At 44.2% G+C, this 24,759-nt stretch overlaps 1 long non-coding RNA gene and 1 pseudogene across 3 annotated transcripts in view; one reads left to right on the top strand and one right to left on the bottom strand.

Annotated features, from left to right (window-relative positions):
* LOC146397390 (uncharacterized) overlaps window positions 1-23,595 on the bottom strand; it is a 270,646-nt gene extending 247,051 nt beyond the window's left edge. For all 3 annotated transcript variants that reach the window (XR_014823547.1, XR_014823546.1, XR_014823545.1), the window contains exon 1: window positions 23,187-23,595. This is a non-coding gene — a long non-coding RNA (uncharacterized LOC146397390). The remainder of the gene's footprint in view (window positions 1-23,186) is intronic.
* LOC110256274 (large ribosomal subunit protein uL30 pseudogene) lies at window positions 5,379-6,147 on the top strand (annotated as a pseudogene).
* Window positions 23,596-24,759: the final 1,164 nt, after the last annotated feature.

Here is a 24,759-nt window from a genome sequence, read left to right as displayed (position 1 = left end):
CAGCTCAGACAAAAGGGAAATTTTTGAGTCACATTCCCAAACCATGGGACCACTGAGATGGCTAAAGACAGGAACCAGGACCCTCTCAGACTGCACCATCCTCTTGTCTCATCATCTCTCTACACATCTGTCTTGCATCTCTTCCCATAGACTGGCCTCTATCACATGCCAGAGGTCACAGGGACATAACACACACCAGCTTCCCGACTCATATCCCTGTAGCCTTGGCCAGAGAGAACTGGGACTTTTCCTTCCCAGCTCCAATTTGAGAAAGCCCAGAGAAGGACTCTGATTGCACGACCTGGAAGACGTGCTCTCTCATAGACCAACCACAGCAGCCAGGGAACAGGATACTATGATTGGCTCATTTGTGTCAGGAACAACCCTTCAACCAATGACTCTGGTCAGAGAGACATGGTTCTCAGATCAAATGGCTGCAGCGGGCAGAAAAAAAGATACAGCGTAAACTGACCACCATGAGCTCTGCAGCCCCACCAACATGCAAATTCACCTAACTTCTGAGAAAGAATAAAAATAAGTTGATAAAGAAATAAGAAAATAATGCTCACCTAGCACTTACATTGTCTCAATTAGCACGCTATTCGCTTTTTAATGTGCCCTATGGTCTTGTGGGGTAGTCTTTACTTTACAAATGCAGAAATTTAGTCAAAGATAAATTAGTTAATTTATCCAAGGTTTCCAAGTTTACTTCTACTCTGGATAACTTCAAAGGCCTTGCTTGTGCCACCATTCCATACTGAGTTGTTTGCTATTGCTGTTTCCCTTCTGAGATGACAAAGGTTTAGATACAGTAGGTGAACCCACCAAGGGACGTGCTAAGCCCTATCACCTTGACACCAAACCCCTCACCTAGATAAGGTCTCCTACAGATTTGAGCTGCCAATAAATTCCATCTTGCTGGTCAACTCTGACTCATGCAGATGGATCTGAAACAATACAGAGAGACTTGAAGCCGCCTTGGGTTCAAAGGGAGAATGATGCTGTGATCAACTCGTCATGTCTACATGGGCCAAGGACACGAAAATTACCATAAGAGTGTTATGGGCTTGTTCATTTTACCCCAAAATTCCTAGGTAAAGGAGCATCAAACCGAATTCTTTTGACTTCCAGTTTAGTTCTTATTTTTTTTTCTCTGTCCAGCTTGCCTCTCAAAATATTTTGGAATAAAAGAGTATCTTTCCTAGCATCCTTCTTCCTAAACCACCAAATTCTTGAGACACTGCTTGAGTTGAAACAGTATTTATTTAACAGCTCCTTACTATGCACTGGTATTCCTATAAAGGTCTTGTGGCTACTCTGCTTCTCTTTTCCAAGCCAGAGTCTGACATTATTCTTTGCACATCCACAACCTGCATATCTCAAAGCATGAATCTGTTGCCTACAGTCTCTTTCTTATTCATCAAGTCTTTCTAGGAAGAACAGGATCTTCACCATCTTTCCCAGCACAACTTTCCTCATCGCTCATGCAATATATATAATATATAAGTAATTCATACACAATGAGATTCCATTGCCTCTGAATTCACACACAGGTATAAAGATCCTGCATGTTTGTGTAAATATGCATGCACACAGATCAACCTTATTTTTCTCTTCCTTAACCCTGCAGAGCAGAGCTATAAACTCCAACTGTCTGTGTGTGTATGTGTAGAGGTTGAGAGAGATTCTAAATTCATACCTTCTGCTCCAGCCTATCGGTGAGAAATGGGAAAAAAAAAAAAAGTGATCTATCCACAGAGTGGAATACCATGAAGCCACAGTCATTAAACACAGACAGCAGTGAAGCAGTGCATCAATCCCAATATGGAAAAATCTCCATGACAGATCACTAAACAAGTAAAGCAGATCAGCAAGTGGAAAACTGTCAAAACATCACAAAGGTGTTCAAAGATATCTGGCAACCACGAAGGTGAACAGCTACCAAGAGTGAGCAAAGAAAAGATGTATGAAAACTCCCATTTCTGTTTAAACAATCAGACAGGTTTGTTCTTACATTAAAAATAAATTTGGGGAGGTCCCATCATGGTGCAGAAGAAACGAATCCGACTAGGAACCAGGAGGTTGTGGGTTCAATCCCCAGCCTAACTCAGTGGGCTAAGGATCCAGCGTTGCTGTGCTGTAGGTGGGCAGCTCCAGCAATTCAATTTCTAGCCTGGGAACCTCCATATGCCAAGGGTATGAGCCTCAAAAAGCAAAATATAAAAATAAAAAATAATAACTTTGGAAGACTATACACCCAAATGTGCTAAGTCATCATCCTTGGGAAATTAGAACATAAGAGATGTTTATTTTTGAGGTTGTGTATTTATAAGATGATTGAATTTTAATTAACAGGATATATTAAGGGTTTTTTTTATTCTACTTCATTTGAGCTGCATTTATTTATTTTTTCTTTTCCTTTTCTTTTTTTTTTGGGGGGGGGGCATCCATGGCATGTGAAAATTCCTGGGCCAGGGATCAAATCTGCATCACAACTGTAACCCAGCCACTAAAGTGACAATGCTGGATCATTAACCTTCTGCACCACAAGGGAACTCCTGAGCTACCATTTAGATTTAAGAGTTCCACCGAAGACTTGTCTTCAAAAGGAAGGGGGTAAAGAGAAGAAAAGGGGTCAGGGACATTGGGAGAGAGAGCAACTCAGCTCCTCCTTTAATGCAGGGTCTTCCCCACTTAACTGCTGCATAGTCAAGAACAATCAAAGACTAATGTTTTGAAGTTGGAAATGAAACACAGCAATGCCCCCAAATATAAACAGCCCAGATGCAGCCTCTCTCTCTAAATGCCTGGGGGGACTGTGATCCTGGATCAGCCTCTCATTTCTATACATGAGGCTAGTCAAGTCAAGGTCACCTATGGTCTGTCATAAACCACCTTCCAGCACCAGGGTTTAGCTGCGCCCCAAGCAGAGCACAGACCCCTTCAGCATTTCAGTTCCCAGGGAACAGCAGTGAACTCTCTTCCTACGGCCCTAGCGCTGTAACTGCTCAGTCTTGACTAAAGCTATTTGGCCCCAACATTACTGCTCACAGGGAAATGCACTACTTGACATCTTTTTTCTCCAAACCATTTCTTGATGCCAGCAGATGCCATCAGGCCTTTGGTGACAGCTGGGCCTCACCTTGAGCTGTTACAGGAGACGTCCCCCAGCCACCTCCTGGTGGCCGTTTGCTGCTTGTCCAGACAGGGCAGGAGCTGTGATTCCATCGTAGACTGTTTATTCCCTCACACATTAACTCCTTACTCCTTTCATGCTGGTCCCTGCTGTGTTATTGCTCTGATACCTCCCATCCTTCCGGTGAGAGGTGGCCTTTCATGGTTTACTTCGAAACCTTGGTTTGCTACAATTTATGCCTTGATTAAAAATGTGCTGTGGGGTGAAACACGCCATTCAGGGGAGGGTTCTTTGTTAATTAGGAAAACAAATCAGGTCAAATGTTCCTCATAAAGATTTTTGCATGTCTGCAATTCTGAAATGGCTTAAATTTGGCTTCTTAAGTGATTTTGTTGCATAAAGAAAAGAAGCAAAAGGAAATCTACATTTTTCAAGGCAAATTCTAGAAAGAGTGGTGAGAGACATTGTTTTTCTCTGTATTAATATTTACAAAATCATACCTAGAGAAAATAATTCTTTTAAAACCATGACAAGTTTGATGCTGGCTTCTTTTGTCTGAATTTAAAATTTGCAGCTACTAATGGAGTATAATCTATAAAAATATCTAATCACTACTACACTAGATACATGAAACTACTATATCAACTACACCTCAGTTAAAAAAAGAACCTAACAAGTAGAAACAAATTAAGCGTAGAAGTATCATAAGATGGAGCCAATCCCCTTTTAGATCTATGCCAAAAAGAACCGAATGCAGTAACTTGAATAGATATTTGAACAATGTTCTCAGTACTACTGCTTACAATAACCAAAAGATAGAATCAACCCAAATGTCCATTGATGGATGAATAGATAAGCAAAATGTGGTATATTCATACAATGGATTACTATTCAGCCTCAAAAAGAAAATAGATTTCTGACACACGTAACAATGAGCATGAATCTTAAAAATATTATGCTAAGTGAAATAAGCCAGTCCACGAAGGAGAAACAGAGAATGACTCTACTTCTATGAGGTAATTAGAACTGTCAAATTCATGGACTCTGGAGGAGGAATAAGAGTAACTATTTTGAGGTAAAAGAGATTACATTAAGTTTGATGAGGTCTGAGCTTGGAGAACGGAGATGGTTGCACGACAATGGAAATGGACTTAATGTCCCTGAATTTTACCCAGAAGAATAGTTTAAATGGTAAATTATATATAATATACCAAACAAAAACAGAAGAGTTTGGAGTTCCCATCATGGATCAGCAGTTACCAACTAGTATCCGTGAGGACAAGGGTTCAATCCCTGGCCTTGCTCAGTGGGTTAAGGATCCGGCATTGCTGTGAGGTGTGGTGTAGGTTGCAGATGCAGCTCAAATCCTGCATTGCTGTGGCTGTGGCATAGGCCAGCAGCTACAGCTCCAATTCAACCCCTAGCCTGGGAACTTCCATATGCTGCAGGTATGGCCCTAAAAAGACCGAAAAAAAAAAAAAAAGAGTTCAAATGAATGAATAGATGAGTGAATTAAAAAAAAAAGTTGCAGCTACCTTTATAACAGAGGGTATCTAGCCCATCCTGTCTGGGGGGAAAGCTTTTCTCTGGGTCCATCCATCCAATAGCCCATCAAGTTTAGATCCTTCTTGGACAAGTGGCCTTCAAACTCAGGGTTGACTCCATTTATGCTATACCTCTTTTCCTGGTCCTAAAACTGATAAGCAAGTTCTGCATCCCTCTCACCACCTGACAGGTAAGAGCAGGGGCTTACCTGTCACACTGCTCTGCCAGCACAGTGCCCACCATTGTAAACACGTGTTGCTTTACTCAAAATGGCTCAAAGATTTAAACACGAGACACTTCACCATAAAACTCCCAGAAGAGAACATAGGCAAAACATTCTCTGACATAAACTGTAAAATGTTTTCTTAGGCCAATCTCCCAAGGCAATGGAAATAAAAACAAAAACAAACAAATGGGACCTAATCAAACTTACAAGCTTTTGCACAGCAAAGGAAACTATAAAACAAAATGAAAAAAAAAAAAAAAAACCCACAGAACTGCTGACAAGGGCTTAATCTCCAAAATACACAAACAACACATAGAACTCAACAACAAAAAAAAACAATTGAAAAATGGGCAGAAAACCTAAATAGACATTTCTCCAAAGAAGACATACAGATGGCCAGTAGGCTCATGAAAAGATGCTCAACATCGCTAATTACTAGAGAAATGCAAATCAAAACTATGAGGTACCCCTCTTTCCTGGCTGGAACCATGGAGGGCACAGATGTCAAAGAGAAGAAAAAGAAGGTTCCTGCTATACCGGAACCCTAAAGAAAAAGCGAAAGATTTTCACAAAGTTTAAGATCAAGTGCCTGAGAAAGAAGTTTGCCCAGAAGATGCTTTGAAAGGCAAGGAGAAAGCTTATCTACAAAAAAGCTAAGCACTGTAACAAGGAATACAGGCAAATGTACAGAACTGAGATTCAAATGGTTAGGATGGCAAGAAAAGCTGGCAACTTCTATGTAACTGCAGAACCTAAGTCGGCATTTATCATCAGGACCAGAGGTATCAATGATATGAGCCCAAAGGTCAGAAAGATGTTGCAGCTTCTTTGCCACTGTCAGATCCTCAGTGGCACCTTTGTGAAGCTCAACAAGGCTTCAATTAACATTCTGAGAATTGCAGAACCATATATCCCCCGGGGGTATCCAAACCTGAAGTCAGTAAATGAATTGATCTACAAGCATGGTTACAGCAAAATCAACAAGAAGTGAATTGTCCTGACAGATAACGCATTGACTGTGTGGTCTCTTGGTAAATACGGCATCATTTGCATGGAAGATCTGATTCATGAGATCTATACTGTTGGAAAACATTTCAAAGAAGCAAACAACTTCCTGTGGCCCTCATAATTGTCTTCCCCACGAAGTGGAATGAAGAAAAAGACCACCCATTTTGTAGAAGGTGGAGATGCTGGCAACAAGGAAGACCAGATCATCAGGCTGATTAGAAGGATGAACTAAGGTATCTACCATGATTATTTCTGTAATCTGGTCAATTACTAAATAGTGACTAATTTCAAACAGAAAAAAAAAACTACAAGGTACAATCTCACGATGCTCAGAATGGCCATCATGAATAATTCTACAAATAACAAATGCTGGAGAGGGTATGGAGAAAAGTGAACCCTTCTACACTATTGGTGGGAATGTAAACTGGTACAGCCCTGTTTGTTCTTGATTGACCTTCCCTCGGGCAACAGCTCTCACTAGCCTTGAAGAACTACAGGGGACAGACTGTCCTCCTCATCCTTTTATACCTAGAAACCAACACAGAGGCCCTTAACACTTTTTAAACTGTTTTAGCCTCCTATTATATATTGGGTATGGTAGAAGATACAAAAAAAAGAAAATAAGACAGGATTACTGCCTTCGATAACCTTGCCACTTTTTTTTTCTTTTTATGGCTGCAACCATGGCACATGGAAGTTCCCAGGCTAGGGGTCCAATCAGAGCTGCAGCTGCCACCTACCCCACTGCCACTGCCACACTGGATCTGAGCCACATCTTTGAGCTACACCGCAGATTGCGGCAACACCAGTCCTTAACCCACTGAGTGAGGCCAGGGATCAAACCATGAGGGTTTTTAACCACTGAGCCACAACAGGAACTCCCACCTTGCCATTTATTTATCAAAAGATAAAAATAACATCTGAATATTTAATATGAAATCTTGTTAATGTCTTATAGGTGTTTCATTATTTCATTCTCCTAATATGCCTTTCGCAGGCAAAGTTTTTGTTCCCATTTAACAAATAAGGAAACTAAGACTCTGAGAACGTAAGGAATTTGCCCTGGTTATAACTTGCTCATAGCTAGGAAGGGGCAGAGCAAGAATGCTTCCCCAGTAGAGTGAGGAATACTGGGCAAAACCAGGCAGTGGATGGCTCTGTGCTAAGGACCATGGGAGGGCAGAGGAAAGGAACAGAACTGTCAATCAGAGGGACAGGGACAGCTACTGTTTCAACAAAACTCCTGTGGTTGCAAGTGACAGAAATAGAAATCCAGAGCTCCTATCGTGGCTCAGTGGAAATGATTCTGACTAGCATCCATGAAGATGCAGGTTTCATCCCTGGACTTGCTCAGTGGGTTAAAGATCCAGCGTTGCCATGAACTGTGGCGTCGGTCACAGACGTGGCTCAGATGCCATGTTGCTGTGGCTGTGGTGTAGGCCAGTGGCTACAGCTCCAATTCAACTCCTAGCCTGGGAACCTCCATATGCCATGGGTGAGGCCCTAAGAAGACGAAAAAGAAAAAAAAAGAAAAATAAATAGAAATCCAACTCCTTGTAGCTTTAAAAAGAGAACAAGGAAACTCATTGGCTCGTTAAATGGAAAAGGCCATGGATTTGAACGTGGCTGGATCCCAGTGGCTCAAACAATGTCAGGGAAGGCTCACCTCTAAGTGTGGGCTCTGCTTACCCCTGGTTTCACTGCCATGCAGGCCTCTGCACTAACAATGGCACAGATGTCACCCACTCTGGGCAGACATCCATCGGCTTAGCATTCCCAGCCAAAAGACAGGGCATCACTCCCAGGGACACCAATGACATCCTGAACCCTACACTTGTCCCTAAACCAACCACTGCATGTCAACAGATGTCAACTCTGACCACATGTTTATCTGCTCTCCCAGCATCACACAATAAACACGTCAAAGCAAAACAGCAGATTCATTTAGTAAAAAATAGTGTTACAAATTAAATAGTGAAAATAAGTAATTTAAATTTAATACAACTTTACATTTTAAATAGATATATACATAAAATAAATTCTTAAAAAATGAACTTTTAAAACCCTATGGCAGTGAGGCTGTGAGATGCAAACTGGAAAGGGAGAGAAAGCCACTTGTAAAATCTTTCTTCTTCCACGTCACCAAGGGGAGAATGTATGAGTTCCCCAAGCATGGTAGAAGCCCTCATTTCTCAGCTTGAAAGGCTGGTACCTGCTAAGTTAATCAAGACTCTGATCAAGTGAGGATACCAGAAAACAAGAAATAATGCTTACAAAGCGTTCTTAAAGTAAACTTTTTATCTTGGAATGACTTTAGATTTATAGAAATAAAATGTCAACAACAGAAAATCCCACATAGGCTTCATCAGGCTTCCCCTGTCACATTAACATCTTTTATTATCATGATATATTTGTCAAAACCCAGGTGACAATGATATAATACTAGTAACTGAGCTCCTGGCTTGATCTGGATTTCACCAATTCTTTTCATGTATGTTCTCTTCTGCTCCAGAATCCTGTCCTAGCTCCATGTTTCATTTAGTCATCACGCCTCCCCGGTCTCCTCATCCATGATGGTTCCCCCGTCTTTCCTTGTTTTCAAGATTATGACAGTCTTGAGGAGTAATGTAGAATGTCCCCTATTGTGGGCTTGACTGATGTTTTTCTAGATCGAGATTACATATATAACATTTTATTTATGTACCATCACTAGCCAATATACTGATGAATGAGCAATACTTCTGAGGACAAATGTTCTGACTGGAGATGTACACTATCTTTCTTGCATGAACCCTACCCATAATGTACCATTTGCAAATTATGATTACAAGTTCTTAGAAGAGGCTGTATCAGTTAGGAGTGCTTTGAGCTGCAACTAAAAATGGTGTAAGCAATGCAGGCATTTAATTATTTAACTTACCAAAGAGTCTGAAAGTAGGCATTTTGGCATTCATGCTCTAGCAAGACCCACATTTCTTCTGTCTTTCCACCCCACTAGCCTTAGGTGTAGGCTTGTAGCCCCATGATCACAAAATGGTTGCTGCACTTCCAGATATTACATCTGCATTCAAGGCAGGAAGATGATGAAACAGTAGGGCCTAACACATTTGTTCCTTGTATCAGCAACATATATTTTATCAGAACCACACCCTCCTCAGGACATTTTCACCTATTTTTCAGTTAGAAATGAATCACAGACATATCCAGTTCCCAAAAAGTTTGGAATTTATGTACTTAACTTTCCAGATCTGTGCAAGAGACAGACCAGGAAGAAAGAAGGTAGAAACAGATCATGAGTTACCCAGTCAACAGCATCTACAAAAGAGAGAAAACCTACAAGAATTTCAAAGCCATCTGAATATAGACTTCTAGATTCTAACAAAACTTGTTCAGTATTTTAGTTTTCTTCCCCACATCTAATTCAAGAGCATTTTTTCCCCAGTAAACTATCTTTCCAAAGCATTCATTGTAGTTTTCATTGATATGATCATTTTTGTACTTGTATCTAATTGGATTATGATATTCAATTTAATTCATGTATTAGTTAATTCACTTAATTGAAGTGATTGATTCTAAATTACAACACAATCAACATAAACAGGTTTGGGAGCAAACTCAGTCCTGGGTGGTGGGAGTTGGAGGTGGGTTGTGAGGATATTCAGCTCAGTCCGCTGAGAAGTATCTCATGAGGAAGTCTAGGTCCTCACCTGGAACACTCTATTGAGGGACAAACACCACCAGCTGATGGGATGTTAAGTGGGATCCCTTCTAAGAGTTTCTACAGAAAAAGCACCTTGCAAGGCTCTGTGAGAAATCCAGATAGAGATGCAATATAGACCCTTCTCACAGCACTGTCTCTCTCATGCAAACGTAGATAGGCTTGACTGCTAAGGAAGGTGGGGAAGGAAGCGCTGGCAAGAAAAGAGAAACATCTGCATAGAAGAGAAAGGATGCTGCCAGAATCAGCCCACACCCTCCTGGCCGTGCCACTTCAGCAACCAGCACCTGCATCTTTTTATCTGATCTTTCTGAGTCCCACACTTAACCCTGGTCCCAAATGCTGGATAATTACCAGATAGCCAGAAGGACTGGTATATAAATACCCCAGCTCCCAAGGAGTTCCCGCTATGGCTCAGCAAGTTAAGAAACTGACTAGTACCCATGAGGATATGGGTTCAATTCCCAGTCTTGCTCATTGGGTTAAGGATCTAGCGTTGCTGTGAGCTGTGGTGTAGGTCACAAATGCAGCTCAGATCTGGCACCGCTGTGGCTGTGGTGTAGGCCAGTGGCTGTGGTGTAGGCTTGGATCTGGTGTTGCTGTGGCTCTGGTGTAGGCCGGCAACAACAGCTCCGATTTGACCTCTAGCCTGGGAACCTCCATATGCTGCTGGTGCAGCCCTAAGAAAAAAAAAAAAAATACCCCATCTCCCTTGCCCTGTGGTGGGACAGCACTGGAGAGTTTGTGGGACACTGTTTCTAAGAGATTTCCACAGGATTAAGCTCCAGGTGCCTGCAGTGGTAGCCAGCTCGATGACACAATCTAGATTAACTCTTTCCCTGCTCTGTCTCACTTCTCAACTCCCCTAAAGATGTTTCTTGGGATGATCTCCCAAATAAGTTGCTTGCACTCAAATCCTGATCACAAGAGGTAAGAAGTAACAAATTAAGGCAAAGAGTATATTAATAACTGCTTCCATTCATGGAGACTTTATGTACCTAGAATTGAGCCAGGCAACCTACATACATTCTCTTACTTATCTTCACAACAAATCCCCAAAGTAGGAAGTACCATTACTGTACTCAAGAGACAAAGCTGAGGCTCAGAGAAGTTAAGTAACTTGTTCAACAACACACAGCTCAAAAAATGGTAGACATCAACAGATAAATTGATGAACAAAGCATTAAAAGGAGTGATGTATTAACATAACATTGTAAGTCAACTATACTGCAATAAAACTTGTTTTTTAAAGAAAGGAATGAAGTAGTGATACATGCTACAACATGGGTGAATCTCAAAAACATCATGCTAACTGAAAGAAGACAGACAGAAAAGACTACATGTAGCATGATCCATTCATAAGAAATATCCAGAATAGATGAATCCAGAGAGAAAGAACTCAAATGGGCAGCTGCCAGGGGCTGAAGGGAGGAGTGGAACAGAGAGAAATTTCTTAATCAGTACAAGGTTTACTTTGGGAGGATGGAAATTTTTTTTTTTTTTTTTTTTTTTTTTTTTTTTTTGTCTTTTCTAGGGCTGCTGGCACGGCATATGGAGTTCCCAGGCTAGGGGTCTAATCAGAGCTACTGCTGCTGGCCACAGCCACAGCAACGTGGGATCTGAGCTGCGTCTGAGACCTACACCACAGCTCATAGCACCTATACCACAGCTCACGGCAATGCCAGATCCTTAACCCACTGAGCAAGGCCAGGGATCGAACCAACAACCTCATGGTTCCTAGCCGGATTCATTAACCACTGTGCCACAATGGGAACTAGAAATATTTTGAAATAAGACAGAGACAGTAATTGCAAACCAGTGTAAATAAACTAAATGTCACTGAACTGTTCATTTTTAAAAGGTTAATTTTTATGATAGGTGAATTTCTCAATATTTTTTTTTTTTAATGACAGAGCTGGGAGTTTAAACCAGGGACTCTGACTAAGAGGTCTTCTTACATCAGTGATTCTCCAAGTGTGATTCCTGGACTGGCAGTAGCAGCAGCACCTGGAAGCTTGTTAAAAATGCACATTCTGATGAAATAATGCCATTTGCATCAGCATGAATGGACCTAGAGATTATCACACTAAGTGAACTAAGTCAAAGATAGATATCATATGATATCACTTATACGTGGAATCTTTAAAAATGGTACAAATGAACTTATTTACAGAACAGAAACAAACTCACATAGAAAACAAACTTATGGTTACCAAAAGGTAAAAGGGGTGGGGAGGGGGTCAATTAGGAGCTTAAGAGTCAAACACTGCTGAATATAAAAGAGATAAACAACAAGGACCTCCTGTACAGCACAGGGAACTGTATTTTTTTCAAAAAAAAAATTCACATTCTGAGGCCCCCATCCCAGTCCTCCTAAATCAGCAGCTCTGAGGCAGGGCTCAGCAATCTGGGTTTTCACTCCCTCCAAGCAATTCAGAAGTGCTAGAGTTTGAGGACCACTGCCTTGTGCCCAGAAATCAAGTCTTATTCTCAGCAGCACTTAGCCAGTCTCAAACCAAACACTCCACAAGAAAAGGAACGAATGCCGGATTCACTGAAATTAGGAGTGCAAGGGCTGGTGTTGGGGTGGGTTTACATGGGTTTCCGTTATTATGCGCACCTGTTACCAGCCAGTAGGGGGTGGGAGCATCCTACTTTCAAGGTGTGCGGACTCTCCCCATAGCACATCCAGACCTGGGCATCACTGCCCCGGCCAGGGATGGCTTTGGCAGGCCTGGCACGTCCATCTTCATCTGGCTTGGGTGGGCTGGGGCATGTGCCCACCAGACCAGCTGAGACCAAAGTGGCAAATGTTTCCTCAAGATAAAGCAGGAGGAGGTTCAAGGATGGTGCCAGCAGCACTGAAGCTTATAAGTATCCCTAGGCACCAGTGAGTTCCAGCCCTGTCCCTTTTTCAGGACCAGGAAAGCAAACCCATTGAATTTATTAGCAAAAGCAATTAGACACAGAATCAAAATTATGTTCGTCTTTATACCAGGTTTAGAGTTTTAGTTCAACCCCAGGGACAAACCACTTGAAATTTCATTCTAAAAAAGAATTCCTAATGAAAGAACCAAAATGACCCAACCTAACCCATAGGGTTCCCTGTCCAATGTTTTCATGGAACATTAGTTCCTAAAGATGTTACTAGGTATTTGGAAAAAGGGGGGTATAGTCAAGTGAACTTGAGAAAAGGTTTTTCCCTCCTCTGAACTTTTGGAGTTTAATATTTCACAATGCACATCAGCATATTAAAGGCTCTGCAAAATCCTACAACACCAAATCCAAGCCATCACAAACCCCAGGCCTATTTAAGAGGTGGCAGTGCACAGCAGGCAAGTGTAAGCTCTGGAACCAGTATCTGGGTCTATATTCTGACTTGGCCCTTGACTGTGTGACCCCAGAGAAGTTCCTCACCCTCTCTGGGTTTGTTTTGTCACTGATGAAAACTGAGTTCACAGAGGTGTTATGAGGATCACTGAGTTAATGGAGATAAAGCAAATACGACAGTGCCTTACATCACTTAGTACAGATTCAACAAATGTTCAATGTGTATACACACACAAACACACATTTTTAGATTACTTAACTGATGTAAAACAATGTCTTATATGTAGACCCTGCTGTGGCTCAATGAAAACAAATCTAACTAGGAACCATGAGGTTGCAGGTTCAATCCCTAGACTCACTCAGTGGGTTAAGGATCCAGCATGGCTGTGGTGTAGGCCGGCAGCTATAGCTCCAATTGGACCCCTAGCCTGGGACTCTCCATATGACACGGTTGCGGCCCTGAAAAGCAAAAAAAAAAAAAAAAAAAAAAAAAAATCTTATAGAACCCAAGTTCCTCTGAGAACAATTTAGGAAATTTAAGAGCTATGACCTTAGCTTTGTTGGATGAACAGGCAAGAGCTTAGAACCAACTGCCTCTTTAAAAGAAAACGGGATGCAGTCGAGTGAGAGTATATTCATAATTCTGGTTGGAGCTCTTCACCTACATGCCCATTCTCCCCATTTTCCCAAGATGATTCTAGAGAGTTCCTGTTGGGGCTCAGTGGTAATGAACCCAACTACAATCCATGAGGTTGCGGGTTTGATCCCTGGCCTCACTGAGTCTGGGATCAAGCATTTCTGTGGTGTAGGTTGCAGACGCAGCTCCGATCTGGTGTTGCTGTGACTGTGGCCTAGGCCAGGAGCTGCAGCTCTGATTCGATCCTTAGCCTGGGAACTTCCATATGCCAAAAGTGTGGCCCTAAAACAAACCGAAAAAAAAGGATGATGCTATATATGCGCTATATATGGGATCCCTTTGGAATGACCCGTAGATGTACAAAGAGAAGTCAAGGAGAGGAAAGCAAGGAGGAAGACTTGCAATAAAGATTTTGAATCTAACTCATGAGGCCAAAGAGGATGACACAAGATACATCTTTGAGGTTTGCCCACAGCCAATCATGAACTTCACAGAGATCTGGCCATGACTTGACCACAAAGCTCTGTCCCTCAGCCTTGCACAACAAGAGAACAAGGCTTAGCGGACACCCAAACACCCATCAGACGTGGCTCCATCTCAAGGGACCACAGGCAACATCATTTCAGAGCATCAACCTGGGGCAGTTCCTACCCTCCTATGGCTGAGGGCTTCTGCTCCTCAGACCTCAAGTCCAAAGCTTTCGGAGTTGTTGACCTCTGAAGGCTGCTGCATCTAAAATCAGCAGAGAAAAGGCAATAATAGACAGGTGTATTATTGCCACAGCCTAAGAAAACTGAGTAAGGCTGACAAGCATCTCAGGAAGCACAGGAATTTCTTCATATTTATTCAAGAAATAGTTATTTAACCTTAATATGTATTAAGTTCCATCCTAAGACTGGAATTATGGTAGGGAGAAAAACAGACCATGTCCCTGCTTTTCTGGAACCTTCATATGACCAACTCTGGGCTCTGAGTTAGTTAAGGAGAGATGGGTGGGTGGGTAGGTGAATCACTGTTGAATTCCTGTACTAAGCACTTTACAACCATTATCTATTTGGTCTTCACAACAGCCATAGGCAGGCATTACTACTTTCTTCCTTTAAGAGATGGGAACACAGAGACTCAGAGAGGTTAAGTCACTTGCCCAAAGTCACACAGCTGGTCAAGACTGCTGCTGAGAAAGTACTAATTTTAGGCAGCCTGATTCCAGAGGCCACATTCAACCACATCATGCTTTTCTTCTTCTTTTTTTAAAAAATTTGCAATTATTTTTATTTTTTTAATTTTATAATGATTTTTATTTTTTCCATTACAGCTGGTCACATTGTGCTTTTCAAGAAAGAAAGAGTATTCTGATCCCCAAAGGGATTTAATAGGGATAATTTAACATTCTCTGAATTTTTCTCTTTTTTTGGTCTTTTTTGGGGCCATACCCGTGGCATATGGAGATTCTCAGGCTAGAGGTCTAATCAAAGCTACGGCTGCCAGCCTACGCCAGAGCCACAGCAACACAGGATCTGAGCTGCATCTGTGACCTACACCACAGCTCATGGCAATGCTGGATCCTTAACCCACTGAGTGAGGCTAGAGATTGAACCCTCAATCTCATGGGTCCTAGTCAGATTTGTTTGTGCTGCACCACGATGGGAACTCCAGCACTCTCTGAAATATTTCACCCTTTTGCAATGACCATGAAATATCAGAAAATTTTTTTATTTTTCACTGTTTTTTCCCAAATGAAGCATAAATAAAGCTGGTTACAGAAATGCACACAGTGGAGTTCCCACTGTGGCTCAGTGGGTTAAGAATCTGACATAGTCTCCATGAAGATGTGGGTTCAATCCCTGGTCTTGCTCAGTGGGTTAAAGACCTGGCGTTGCAGCAAGGTGCAGTATAAGTCGCAGATGTGGCTTGGATCTGGCATTGCTGCAGCTGTGGCATAGGCTTCAGCTGCAACAGCAATTCAACTCCTAGCCCAGAAATTTCCATATGCCACAAGTGCAGCTGTAAAAAGAAAAAAAAAAATGAAATGCACAGAGTGCAGAAAGGTTTTTGTGTCATTCCTAACAGCAAAGCTGTGAGCAGCTGCTATGAGGGACACAGAGCAGATAGGAGGAGAGACCAACACCTCACCTGCCTTCCTAGAGCTGACATCCTGGCAGGGGAGAAGGCTAGGCGCTTCATGGAGGGGTGGGGTTGGGGGTAGGGAGGAAGGCAGCCTGGCCTGGGCAGCATCAGGGCAGGGCGGGTCTCTAAGGAAATGAAGATCAAGCTGGTGAAGGAAGGAGAGGCAGCAAGTGGGTGGGGTGAGCCATCAGAAAAGAAGACTCCTGCAAAGGAAAGAGTCTGTGCAAAGGTCCTGAGACAGGTAGGGACAGAGCTGGTTGGAGGAAAGGAGATGGCCTGTGGTCTCCAAGAGTGAGCAGATCAGGTTGGTGGGACAGGAATGGTGGGACAACACAAGGCCTTGTGAGCATGTCACATGAGGACTAGAAAGCTTCAGCTTTGGAGGGGCGAGCACCATCCTAGGGTCTGAAACAAGAGAATCCAAATATAAATTCACACAGATCCCACCATCCAGACATGACAACCAACTGTCAATATTTTGCTGTGGATCCTTTGGAAACTTTTTCTAGGCACTTATGGTCACAAGCACAGACTGAGAACTTTTGTAAATGCAGAAGCAGAGAACAGAGTCTCTTTTATTTTACTTTATTTTTTTGTCTTTTTAGGGCTGCACCAGAGGCATATGGAAGTTCCCAGGCTAGGAGTCAAATTGGAGCTGCAGCTGCTGGCCTACACCACAGCCACAGCAATACCAGATCCAAGACACATCTGCAACCTATGCCACAGTTCATGGGCAATGCCAGATCCTTAACCCATTGAGTAAGACCAGGGATCAAACCTGCATCCTCATGGATACCATTATGGTTCTTAACCCACTGAGCCACAATGGAAACTCCCCACAGTCTCTTTCTAGTCTGCTTTTTGCTCTTCACAATGTGTGGCCGTCATCATTTAAGGTCGATGAATATGACTCTGGGGCATGATTTTAATAGTAGCTTGATATACCATTTTAGTAAGAGACCAGACTTTATCTGATACACAGATTCTGTTGATAGACACCTAAGTGGTTTCCATTTTCCTCCTTTTGTGGACAAACCACAATGACCATCCTGGAGCATGCATCAGCCCAGATTTTTCCCTCCAACTCAGCGCGGCTGAATGCTCTTTTCCTCAGCTCTTTGGTTGTCCCAAAAGTTCAGCTTGCCCTTGATCTGAGGGCTGGGTGTCTGAGGGCCAGTTAGGTTTTAAAAAAAAAAAAAAGATGGAGGGCTTGCTTGGGGCAGAGGTAAAGATGGCCATTTTCTACCCTGACCCAAAGCAGATGGTGGATCCAGAGAGAGATTAGAATAAAAAGTGAACTGGTAGCTGGGTCTGCCTTTGGGAATCAGGGAGGCCAGGAAAGATGAATTAGATGTTAAACCAAAAAAAAAAAAAAAAGGGAAATGAGCTGGATTCCAGCCACAAGCTCAGCTTGCATCCAAGAGTGGCACACATGTCCAGGAGCTGACTCAGAGAGGAGAGTTTCAGGGGAAGTGCAGGGTAGTGGTGACAGAAGGTTACATCCTGCCTGCCTCACCTCTACCCCCCACCCCACACACACCCTCCCAAGGCTCTCTCGCCCACCAGAGCTCTGTGCTCCAGCCTCTCCGGCCTCCTGACTATTCATCCACCTGCCCATCCATCCCCATCCCAAAGCTCTGCACTGGCTGAACCTCCTTCTGGAATAAACCTCCCCCTATCCTCCTTCGGATGGAAACGTCTCACTACACAGGTTTCCTTCTCCTGTCCCCTCTCCACAAAGCCTCCACTCAACATCCTACTGAAAACAGTCCTTCTTCCCTGCACCAGCCTCGTGACTGTCAATCAAATTTTCCTCTTTATTTTCTCTAAAGCATCCATCCAAAGTATCTTGGTAATAAAAATACAAAAGAGATTCAGGTCAGCTTGAAAGAAAACACTCCTTGTCTCCTCACCTCTGTCCCCCCTAAGATAATTCTTAGGACATTTTAATCTCCCCAAAGAAGGAATTCCAGCTTTATTCCAAAGTCTGGCTCCAGCTCTAGGCATATTTATGGTTATAATTTTTAAGCTGTAAAGTGCTATGTAATAGGCCTGATGTATTGTGGGCAACAGATAAATACTCATTTAAGGAGAAAAATGGGTGAATTGTATTATTATTATTTGCCATCTTGTATTTTCTTCTTTTATCTACCTAAAGCAAGGCTAAGGACTGTTCAAAAAGGGATACCTAAATGATTTGACAATATTTCCTACTTAATGCTTCTGCTACTCAGTCCTTGTGTCCCAGTTTTTGTCACTAAGTACCTTCTGTTTTGCAAAAACTATTTCAAGTGTGGAAATGAGAAGGAATCATGGAGTGAAGACAGACACCTGAGCTATAGAAAGCAGAATTCTAACAGAAATGAATACTACAAGGGCAAAAACATGCTTATATTTTCCCTCATTACTCATTGTCCATCCTCTACTCCTCTTCCATATTTCTAGATGTTTCTACCCATAAACCAAAGGAATATAAATCCATTTTGCTAATCTTTTTCATACAATTGCATTCCCAAAGCTATACCTCTCCTGGCTATCATTTTAAAACAACATCAGAAAATATAGAACAAGGAGTTCCCATTGTGGCTAACTGGGTTAAGAACCCAGCTAGTATCCATGAGGATGCCAGTTTGATCCCTGGCCTCGCTCAGTGGGTTAAGCATCTGGCATTGCCACAAGCTGCGGCATAGGTCGCAGACTCGGCTTGGATCTGGCATTGCTGTGGCTGTGTTGTAGGCCAGCAGCTGCAGCTCTGATTTCACCCCTAGCCTGGGACTTCCGTAAGCCACAGATGCAGCCATAAAAAGACCAAAACAAAAAAAAAAAAAAAAGGAAGAATATAGAACAAAACAAAACAGTCTGTATCAATTAAAAATATGAAATAAAGGAATTTGTAGCAAAGAAAAAAAAAACAAAGTATCTTGGTTTAGGAGTTCCCACTGTGGCATGACGGGATTGGTGGCATCTCTGAAGCGCCAGGATGCAGGTTCAATCCCTGGCCTGGCACAGTAGGTTAAATGATCCAGCATTGCTGCAGCATAGGTCACAACTGAGGCTTAGATCTAATCCTTGTCCCAAGAATACCACATGCCACAAGGTGGTCCAAAAAAAAAATGTGCCTGGCTTTTACTTTACTTGTTGAGAGTCTGCCATCCCCTACCAGAAGGTATATGCCATGAGGAAAGGGGTCTCCTCCTCCTTATTCCTTACCTCATCCCCATCACTCAGCATACAGTCTATGAGTGAATGAATGAATGAATAAATGAAGGCCTACAGGCCCAGGTTCAAATCCAAGTTCTACCATAACATGACCCAGGGTAAAAAGCTAACTATGCTAAGTCAGTTCCTTATTTTTCTAATGGGTGCAAGAAAGCTCCCACCCTGTTAGATGGTTGAGAAGACTGAGATATTGCCCACAAAGCCCAGAGACCAGTGCCCGGCAGGGTAAGTGGAGAACAAAAGTCTTCCTAGAGCAAACCCAGCTATGACAGGTTCTGTTGCTACCTCCTATTCTTCCCTGTGCTTCCAAATGCATAATTTTACCAGAACAGGCACGGCACCGGTCTCTTTATAGCTGCTATAGACAGTTGAAGATAATTATGAAACAGGTTCTGGGGACCAAGTATTATTAATTGTCACTTGTTTACAACTCAGCTCAAAAATCAGTTTTTAAAAACTAACAGGGCCTCTGAGGAAGGTTCTGACTTACTCATTAATGCAGGAAACAAGCTTCTGTCCACTGTCTACTTAGAGCTGTAAAGGCCACTTGATTATAGCTAACTGCGTCCACACCCATGAGCTGCCCAGTGGTGTGAATTATTTACAGATCCTAATGTTTGCATTATTGGATGTGTCTCTCCTTGAATACTCAAATTCCCAGCAAGAACCCTCCTGCCTTATCTCATTAGCTGCTCCACATGGGGAAGGGAGATGACAACCCCTCTATTATACAGAGAGGGTAGCAAATAGGCCTCCCTTTTTCCAGAAAGGGAAGGAGGAACTAGGTAGTTTTCAAAGCTTGGTGCTCCCTCTGGTGGTCATTATTCAAACTGCAACACCAGTATCCACCCTCGTCCCCCAGTGCCTGCCCCTGGGAAACAATGGTAAATGGTCTTAAGACACAGAGACCACCTTTTACTCCAGCTGAATGAAGGATAATCCCTCCTCACGTGTGCCTTTTATTAAGTTATATGTGATGGGGGAGGGCAATGGGTACAGACTTGTAAGATAATGGGAAATAAGGCTGATGCCAAAATAAGGCCACACCTCCAATCCAATGTTTTGCTGTGAATTTCAAAGCAAACCTGAACCTTGAGGGGAAGGGGAGGTGAGGGGAGTGGGGCCTTTGTTTATGCTGAGCAAGAAAGGACTTCCTGCTGCTAAGAGGACCAGATCTGAAGCATTCACAGACTCCTTGGGCCGCCAACTTTTCTTATGCAATTGCCATCCCCTTTGATGGGGGGGGCAAATTTAAGGAAATAAGTGGAGGTGATTTCCCTGGAAATCCACCCGGGCGGAACATGAAGGGAAATGGAGGCTTGGGGCAGAAAGCTGGGGCTGGGTCCTGCCAAGCGGAGGGAGACAGATGCCAGCTGTGTGATGGCTGCCTAGACCCCAAAGGAGGATCCCAGATCCTGTGAATGTGGGGGCAGAGGGGGGGCCAGCGCCCACTGGAAATCAGGAAAAACCCAACACAGTTCAAGCTCTGGACAACTTTAAAGGTGTAGACATTTCCCAGATTTCCCAGCCAGAAATCAGTATCTCCCCCTCCGGTTTTGTTTGTTTGTTTGTTTGTTTGTTGTCTTTTTGCCTTTTCTAGGGCCGCACCCGTGGCATATGGAGGTTCCCAGGCTAGGGGTCGAATCGGAGTTGTAGCCACCGGCCTATGCCAGAGCCACAGCAACGTGGGATCCGAGCCACAACTGCAACCTATACCACAACTCATGCCAACGCCGGATCTTAACCCACTGAGCAAGCCCAGGGATCGAACCCGCAACTTCATGGTTCAGGTTCATTAACCACTGAGCCACGACGGGAACTCCTTCCCTCTCTTTCTTGATAAGTGTTTTCCTCCGCTCAAGTATAAAACTGCCCAATTTTCTGACCCTGTTCTGGAAAGAGAGCTGGACTCTTTGCTACGCCCCACCATGAGTACCAACCAAAATGCCCCTTTGTTCATCCTAAGCAGCCAAAACCTAGACACCAGGCTGAAGGCCATCAATGGGAAGACTGTTGAATCAGAGTATGTTTCCCATGCCAAGGAGAACTCTGCCCTATGAGAAAACAGGAGTGTAAACTTGGTCCCCAGACCAAAAGGGGTGGCCGTGTGTGTTGGTGAGGGAGGAAAGCTGTGGAGTCCTGTGCAGGATACCCCAGAAGTGGCATTTATGTATGGGATGCAGGGAGTTCCCATTGTGGCACAGAGGAAATGAATCCGACTAATAACCATTAGGTCAGAGGTTAGATCCCTGACCTCGCTAAGTGGGTTAAGGATTTGGCTTTGCTGTGGCTGTGGTGTAGGCCAGCAGCTGTAGCTCTGATTCAGCCCCTAGCCTGGGACCCTCCATATACTGCAGGTGTGGCCCTAAAAAGCAAAAAAAAATTTGGGATGTATTTGCATGAACAAGAGTAGGCTACAAACAGATGATATGGCCACTTCAAGCGGGCAAGATGGGGGTGAGGCGGGGGGGGGCGTTTTCTTTCTGTTCTGTATCTCATTGGTTAAGAAGATGCTCCAGTCCTTTCGGAGGCATCTTTCCCAACTCCCCATAATCAGGCACCCTCTCTCCTGCCTGTATTTCCCTGCTGGAACTGCTGCCATCTTCTTCAGCCTATTTCGGCACTCCCGTCTGGGTCTCATTTGCCCCTAGATTTTGAGCATTTGAGCTCCTATACCTAGGCAGCCCGTATGCAGTGGGTGCTCAGTAAATGCTTTCCAAAGTTCAGGAATGGGAGGAATCACTTAATAAATCATTTGGGGATAAATTCCTAACAACTAGGGGAAATGACTGGAAAAGCACACAAATTAAATCCCAGGTGAATTCAACAACTCAGTGGAAAGCACCAAACATTACCCACTGCTGTGATGCGGATTCAACGCCTGGCCCTGGAACTACCTCATGCCAAGCACAGGGCACCCCTGGCGGTTTGTATACTTCAGCACCTCCTCCTGGCAGAGGGCTTGGTACTGGATGGATGCTGAGCCCCACCCCAGAGTTTCTGATTCTGTAGGACTGCCATGAGGCATGAGCACTGGCACTTCCAGCAATTCCAACGTGATGCTGATGCTCAGGGACCACACAGCCCCACACTGAGAACAGCTGCTCTGTGATTTTCAGGCTGCTGACTCCCTTTTAAGCAAAGAAAGAAATGACACACAGAAAAGTAAGATTGAACCCAGAGATCCCAGTTGTGGTTACCCATCAGAATTACACCCTGCCTTCAGCTGCTTGAAATACAGCATCCCAAGTCTGTTAAGCGTCCCAGGCCTGTTATCTGAAGCTAAGGATAGAGCCCCAGAATCTGCATTTTTGGAAATAATTCTCCCCCCACCAAGGGGAGTCTAAGGCATAGCCAGATTCGGGAACTGCTGGATTTACCTGTACATAATTTAAAATCTTATGGGCTGAGAAATAACACCAAAACATAAAAAACAAAAAGGTAGAATGTGCATGAAATACAGTAGGTTAAGCGACTCTGCTTTAGAGAGAGCTTGTTCAAATGTCTAAGAAAAAATTCAAATCCGCAGTACTTAAACAGAAAAAGACTTGAAAAGACGGTTCTATTCATACTACCAACTGCCCATCGGCCCCTGCAGGAACTTTCTGGAACTCTCTACAGGTTACTTGTCTGACCAAACGATTCCCAGTGCTTCCTGCCTGTGGACCCCCGTGTGCCCAGAAGGAAGGTTTTAGAGCAAAGGGACCTTTCACCAGCCTGCTCCCATGCACCAGGCCCTCTCCTCCAGAAGCCCAGCAGGGCTCCTGCACCCAGGAGAGAGGGGGCCATGGCAACATAGGTCCTAAGACCATCAGTAACAGCAAGTTCCTCCTCCGACTCAGGAGAGCACCAAGAGCTAAGGTGAGTTCTCATTCAAGTCCTGGGAGGAAGGAGTCTTGACATGAGGAAACTCAGGCACAGAAAGGTGCAAGTCATACCAGCAGCCCAGACACAAGGAAATCAGGGGTCCTGGAAACCATGACATCTCAGCCCACCACATCCTTCAAAAGTGACATTTTTGGTTTATGTGATGTCCATGTAAGTGCGGCTTTAAGACCATCCCCACCCAGCACATTAAGGCCCTTTAGACTCTCCACGTCAATACCAAATAAAACTTAAACCAGTTCTGGGGCCCCAGGCGTGAGCCCCTCCCTTGACCTCATAATGAATCCATGAGATTATGCAGTTCTCCCCATTTTACAGACAAGGAAACCAAAGTCAGAAAACTTGGGCGATTTACCTGAGGTCCTGCTGGATGGGTTTTTGTTTGGTTGAAGATTCCAGGCTGGGATTCCTTTTGCTGGTTTTTCCAAAATAAAGAGGCAGCTTCAGGCTAGGGGAATACCGTTCCCGATGTGGTCTTTCCTGCTCCACCACGGTCAAGTGAGGTCCGGACGGTCCCCACAGTCTGGGCTCAAGGTCAGGCATCACCCGGTGGGAGCAGCAACCAGGAGACGCAGGCCCAGGGATCGGGGCAGGATGTGGGTCTTAGCATGGAGCAGATGGGGCAGGCCAGCTCCTCAGCCTCCTGGAAAGAGGAGACCCCTCTGCCACCCAGGTGTGCCTCCTGAGACAGGACGAGGCCCAGCAGAAGCAGAAGAAGGGAGGCCTTGGAGGAACCGCCGGGCTCCATGGACCCTGCAACGGCCTTGGGCTCAAGCCCCGCCCCCCAATTCCCACTCCCACCCCCATCCCCCGCCCCCTCCACCCCCAGCTCATCGTTCCCTCACAGCTGTGCCGCACCCTGCAAGGGTGACCGCCTTCAAACTGCACATGCGCACATACATACGATGCCCAATTCAAGTGGAATTTCAGAGACAGAGTGAAATATTTTAGGTTAAGTCTATCCCAAATGTTGCATGGGACATACCCATACTAAAAAGTTACTGCCTTTCTGAAATTCCACCTGGAACAGGCCATCCTGTGTCCTGCCTGGTAGCCCTGTTTGCTTGCTTCCCTCAGACCTCAACGGGCAGAGAACTCTGCTTGTATGTGACTGGCTGGAGGCCCCTTCAGCAGGCTCCAAAAGCAGATGCCCAGATTCTTATAAACAGATTTGCTCTGGGTCATGGCAAGCTCGAAAATCATGTGCTAAGCACTGAAGTTTCCACAATGACTTCTTCGTTGGTCCATAAGTTACATTTCCAAACACATAAGAGCATTTTTTGTTCTTTTAGTTGTGGGCATGAGAAAGCTTGCTCTGTACCACTCTGCCTGTTCCCTGTGCTCCAGCCCCACTCAGGGGCTGTATTCTGCTCTGCAGGCAGAAGTGATGGACTCAGAGCCCATACAGACCAGGTGTGCCCACTTTGCTTCTTCCCTTCCCCCCAGCACCATAAGGAGCAGAAATAATGACCCTCCCCATCCTCACGTGTCAGGAGCACCAAGCATAAGAGGCCGCGTGACCAAGAGCCTCCTGGAGCCCAGGTGTGGCTCATTTCCAAGAGTTGCCTCAATTAGGGCAGGTGGGAGGGGCCCTGGAGATGCTCTGGTCCACTGCTTCTTTGGCTATCCTGGCATCAGAACCCTGACCCTTAATTAAAACTCAGGTTCCCAGGATCCCCCACCGGGGCCCCAGAATCCTGAAGCCCCAGGTTGGGGGGTTTTGGAGCAGGCAGAGCACCGAGCAGGAGCATTATTCTGAAGTGGCAGAGATGAGGCCTAGCCCCTACTCCCGTCACCCTCTCTCGATGCCCCTCCACCCCGGGGATCTCACACTGCCTCTCCTTTCAAGTTCTTCAGTCTCAAAGCTCAGTCCCTGGAGAGACTTAATCTAAACCCACGTAGTGTTTTCCATGATGCTTTTTTTTTTT

Source organism: Sus scrofa, chromosome 13 (genome assembly GCF_054392235.1).
Source record: "Sus scrofa isolate SSC_HxYL_T2T_F1_AM1 chromosome 13, Sscrofa_HxYL_maternal_Yorkshire_Landrace_v2.0, whole genome shotgun sequence".
In the NCBI taxonomy this organism is placed as follows: Eukaryota; Metazoa; Chordata; class Mammalia; order Artiodactyla; family Suidae; genus Sus; species Sus scrofa.
The sequence above is the reverse complement of the archived record's forward strand: the minus strand, read 5'-3'. Positions and strand labels throughout refer to the sequence as shown.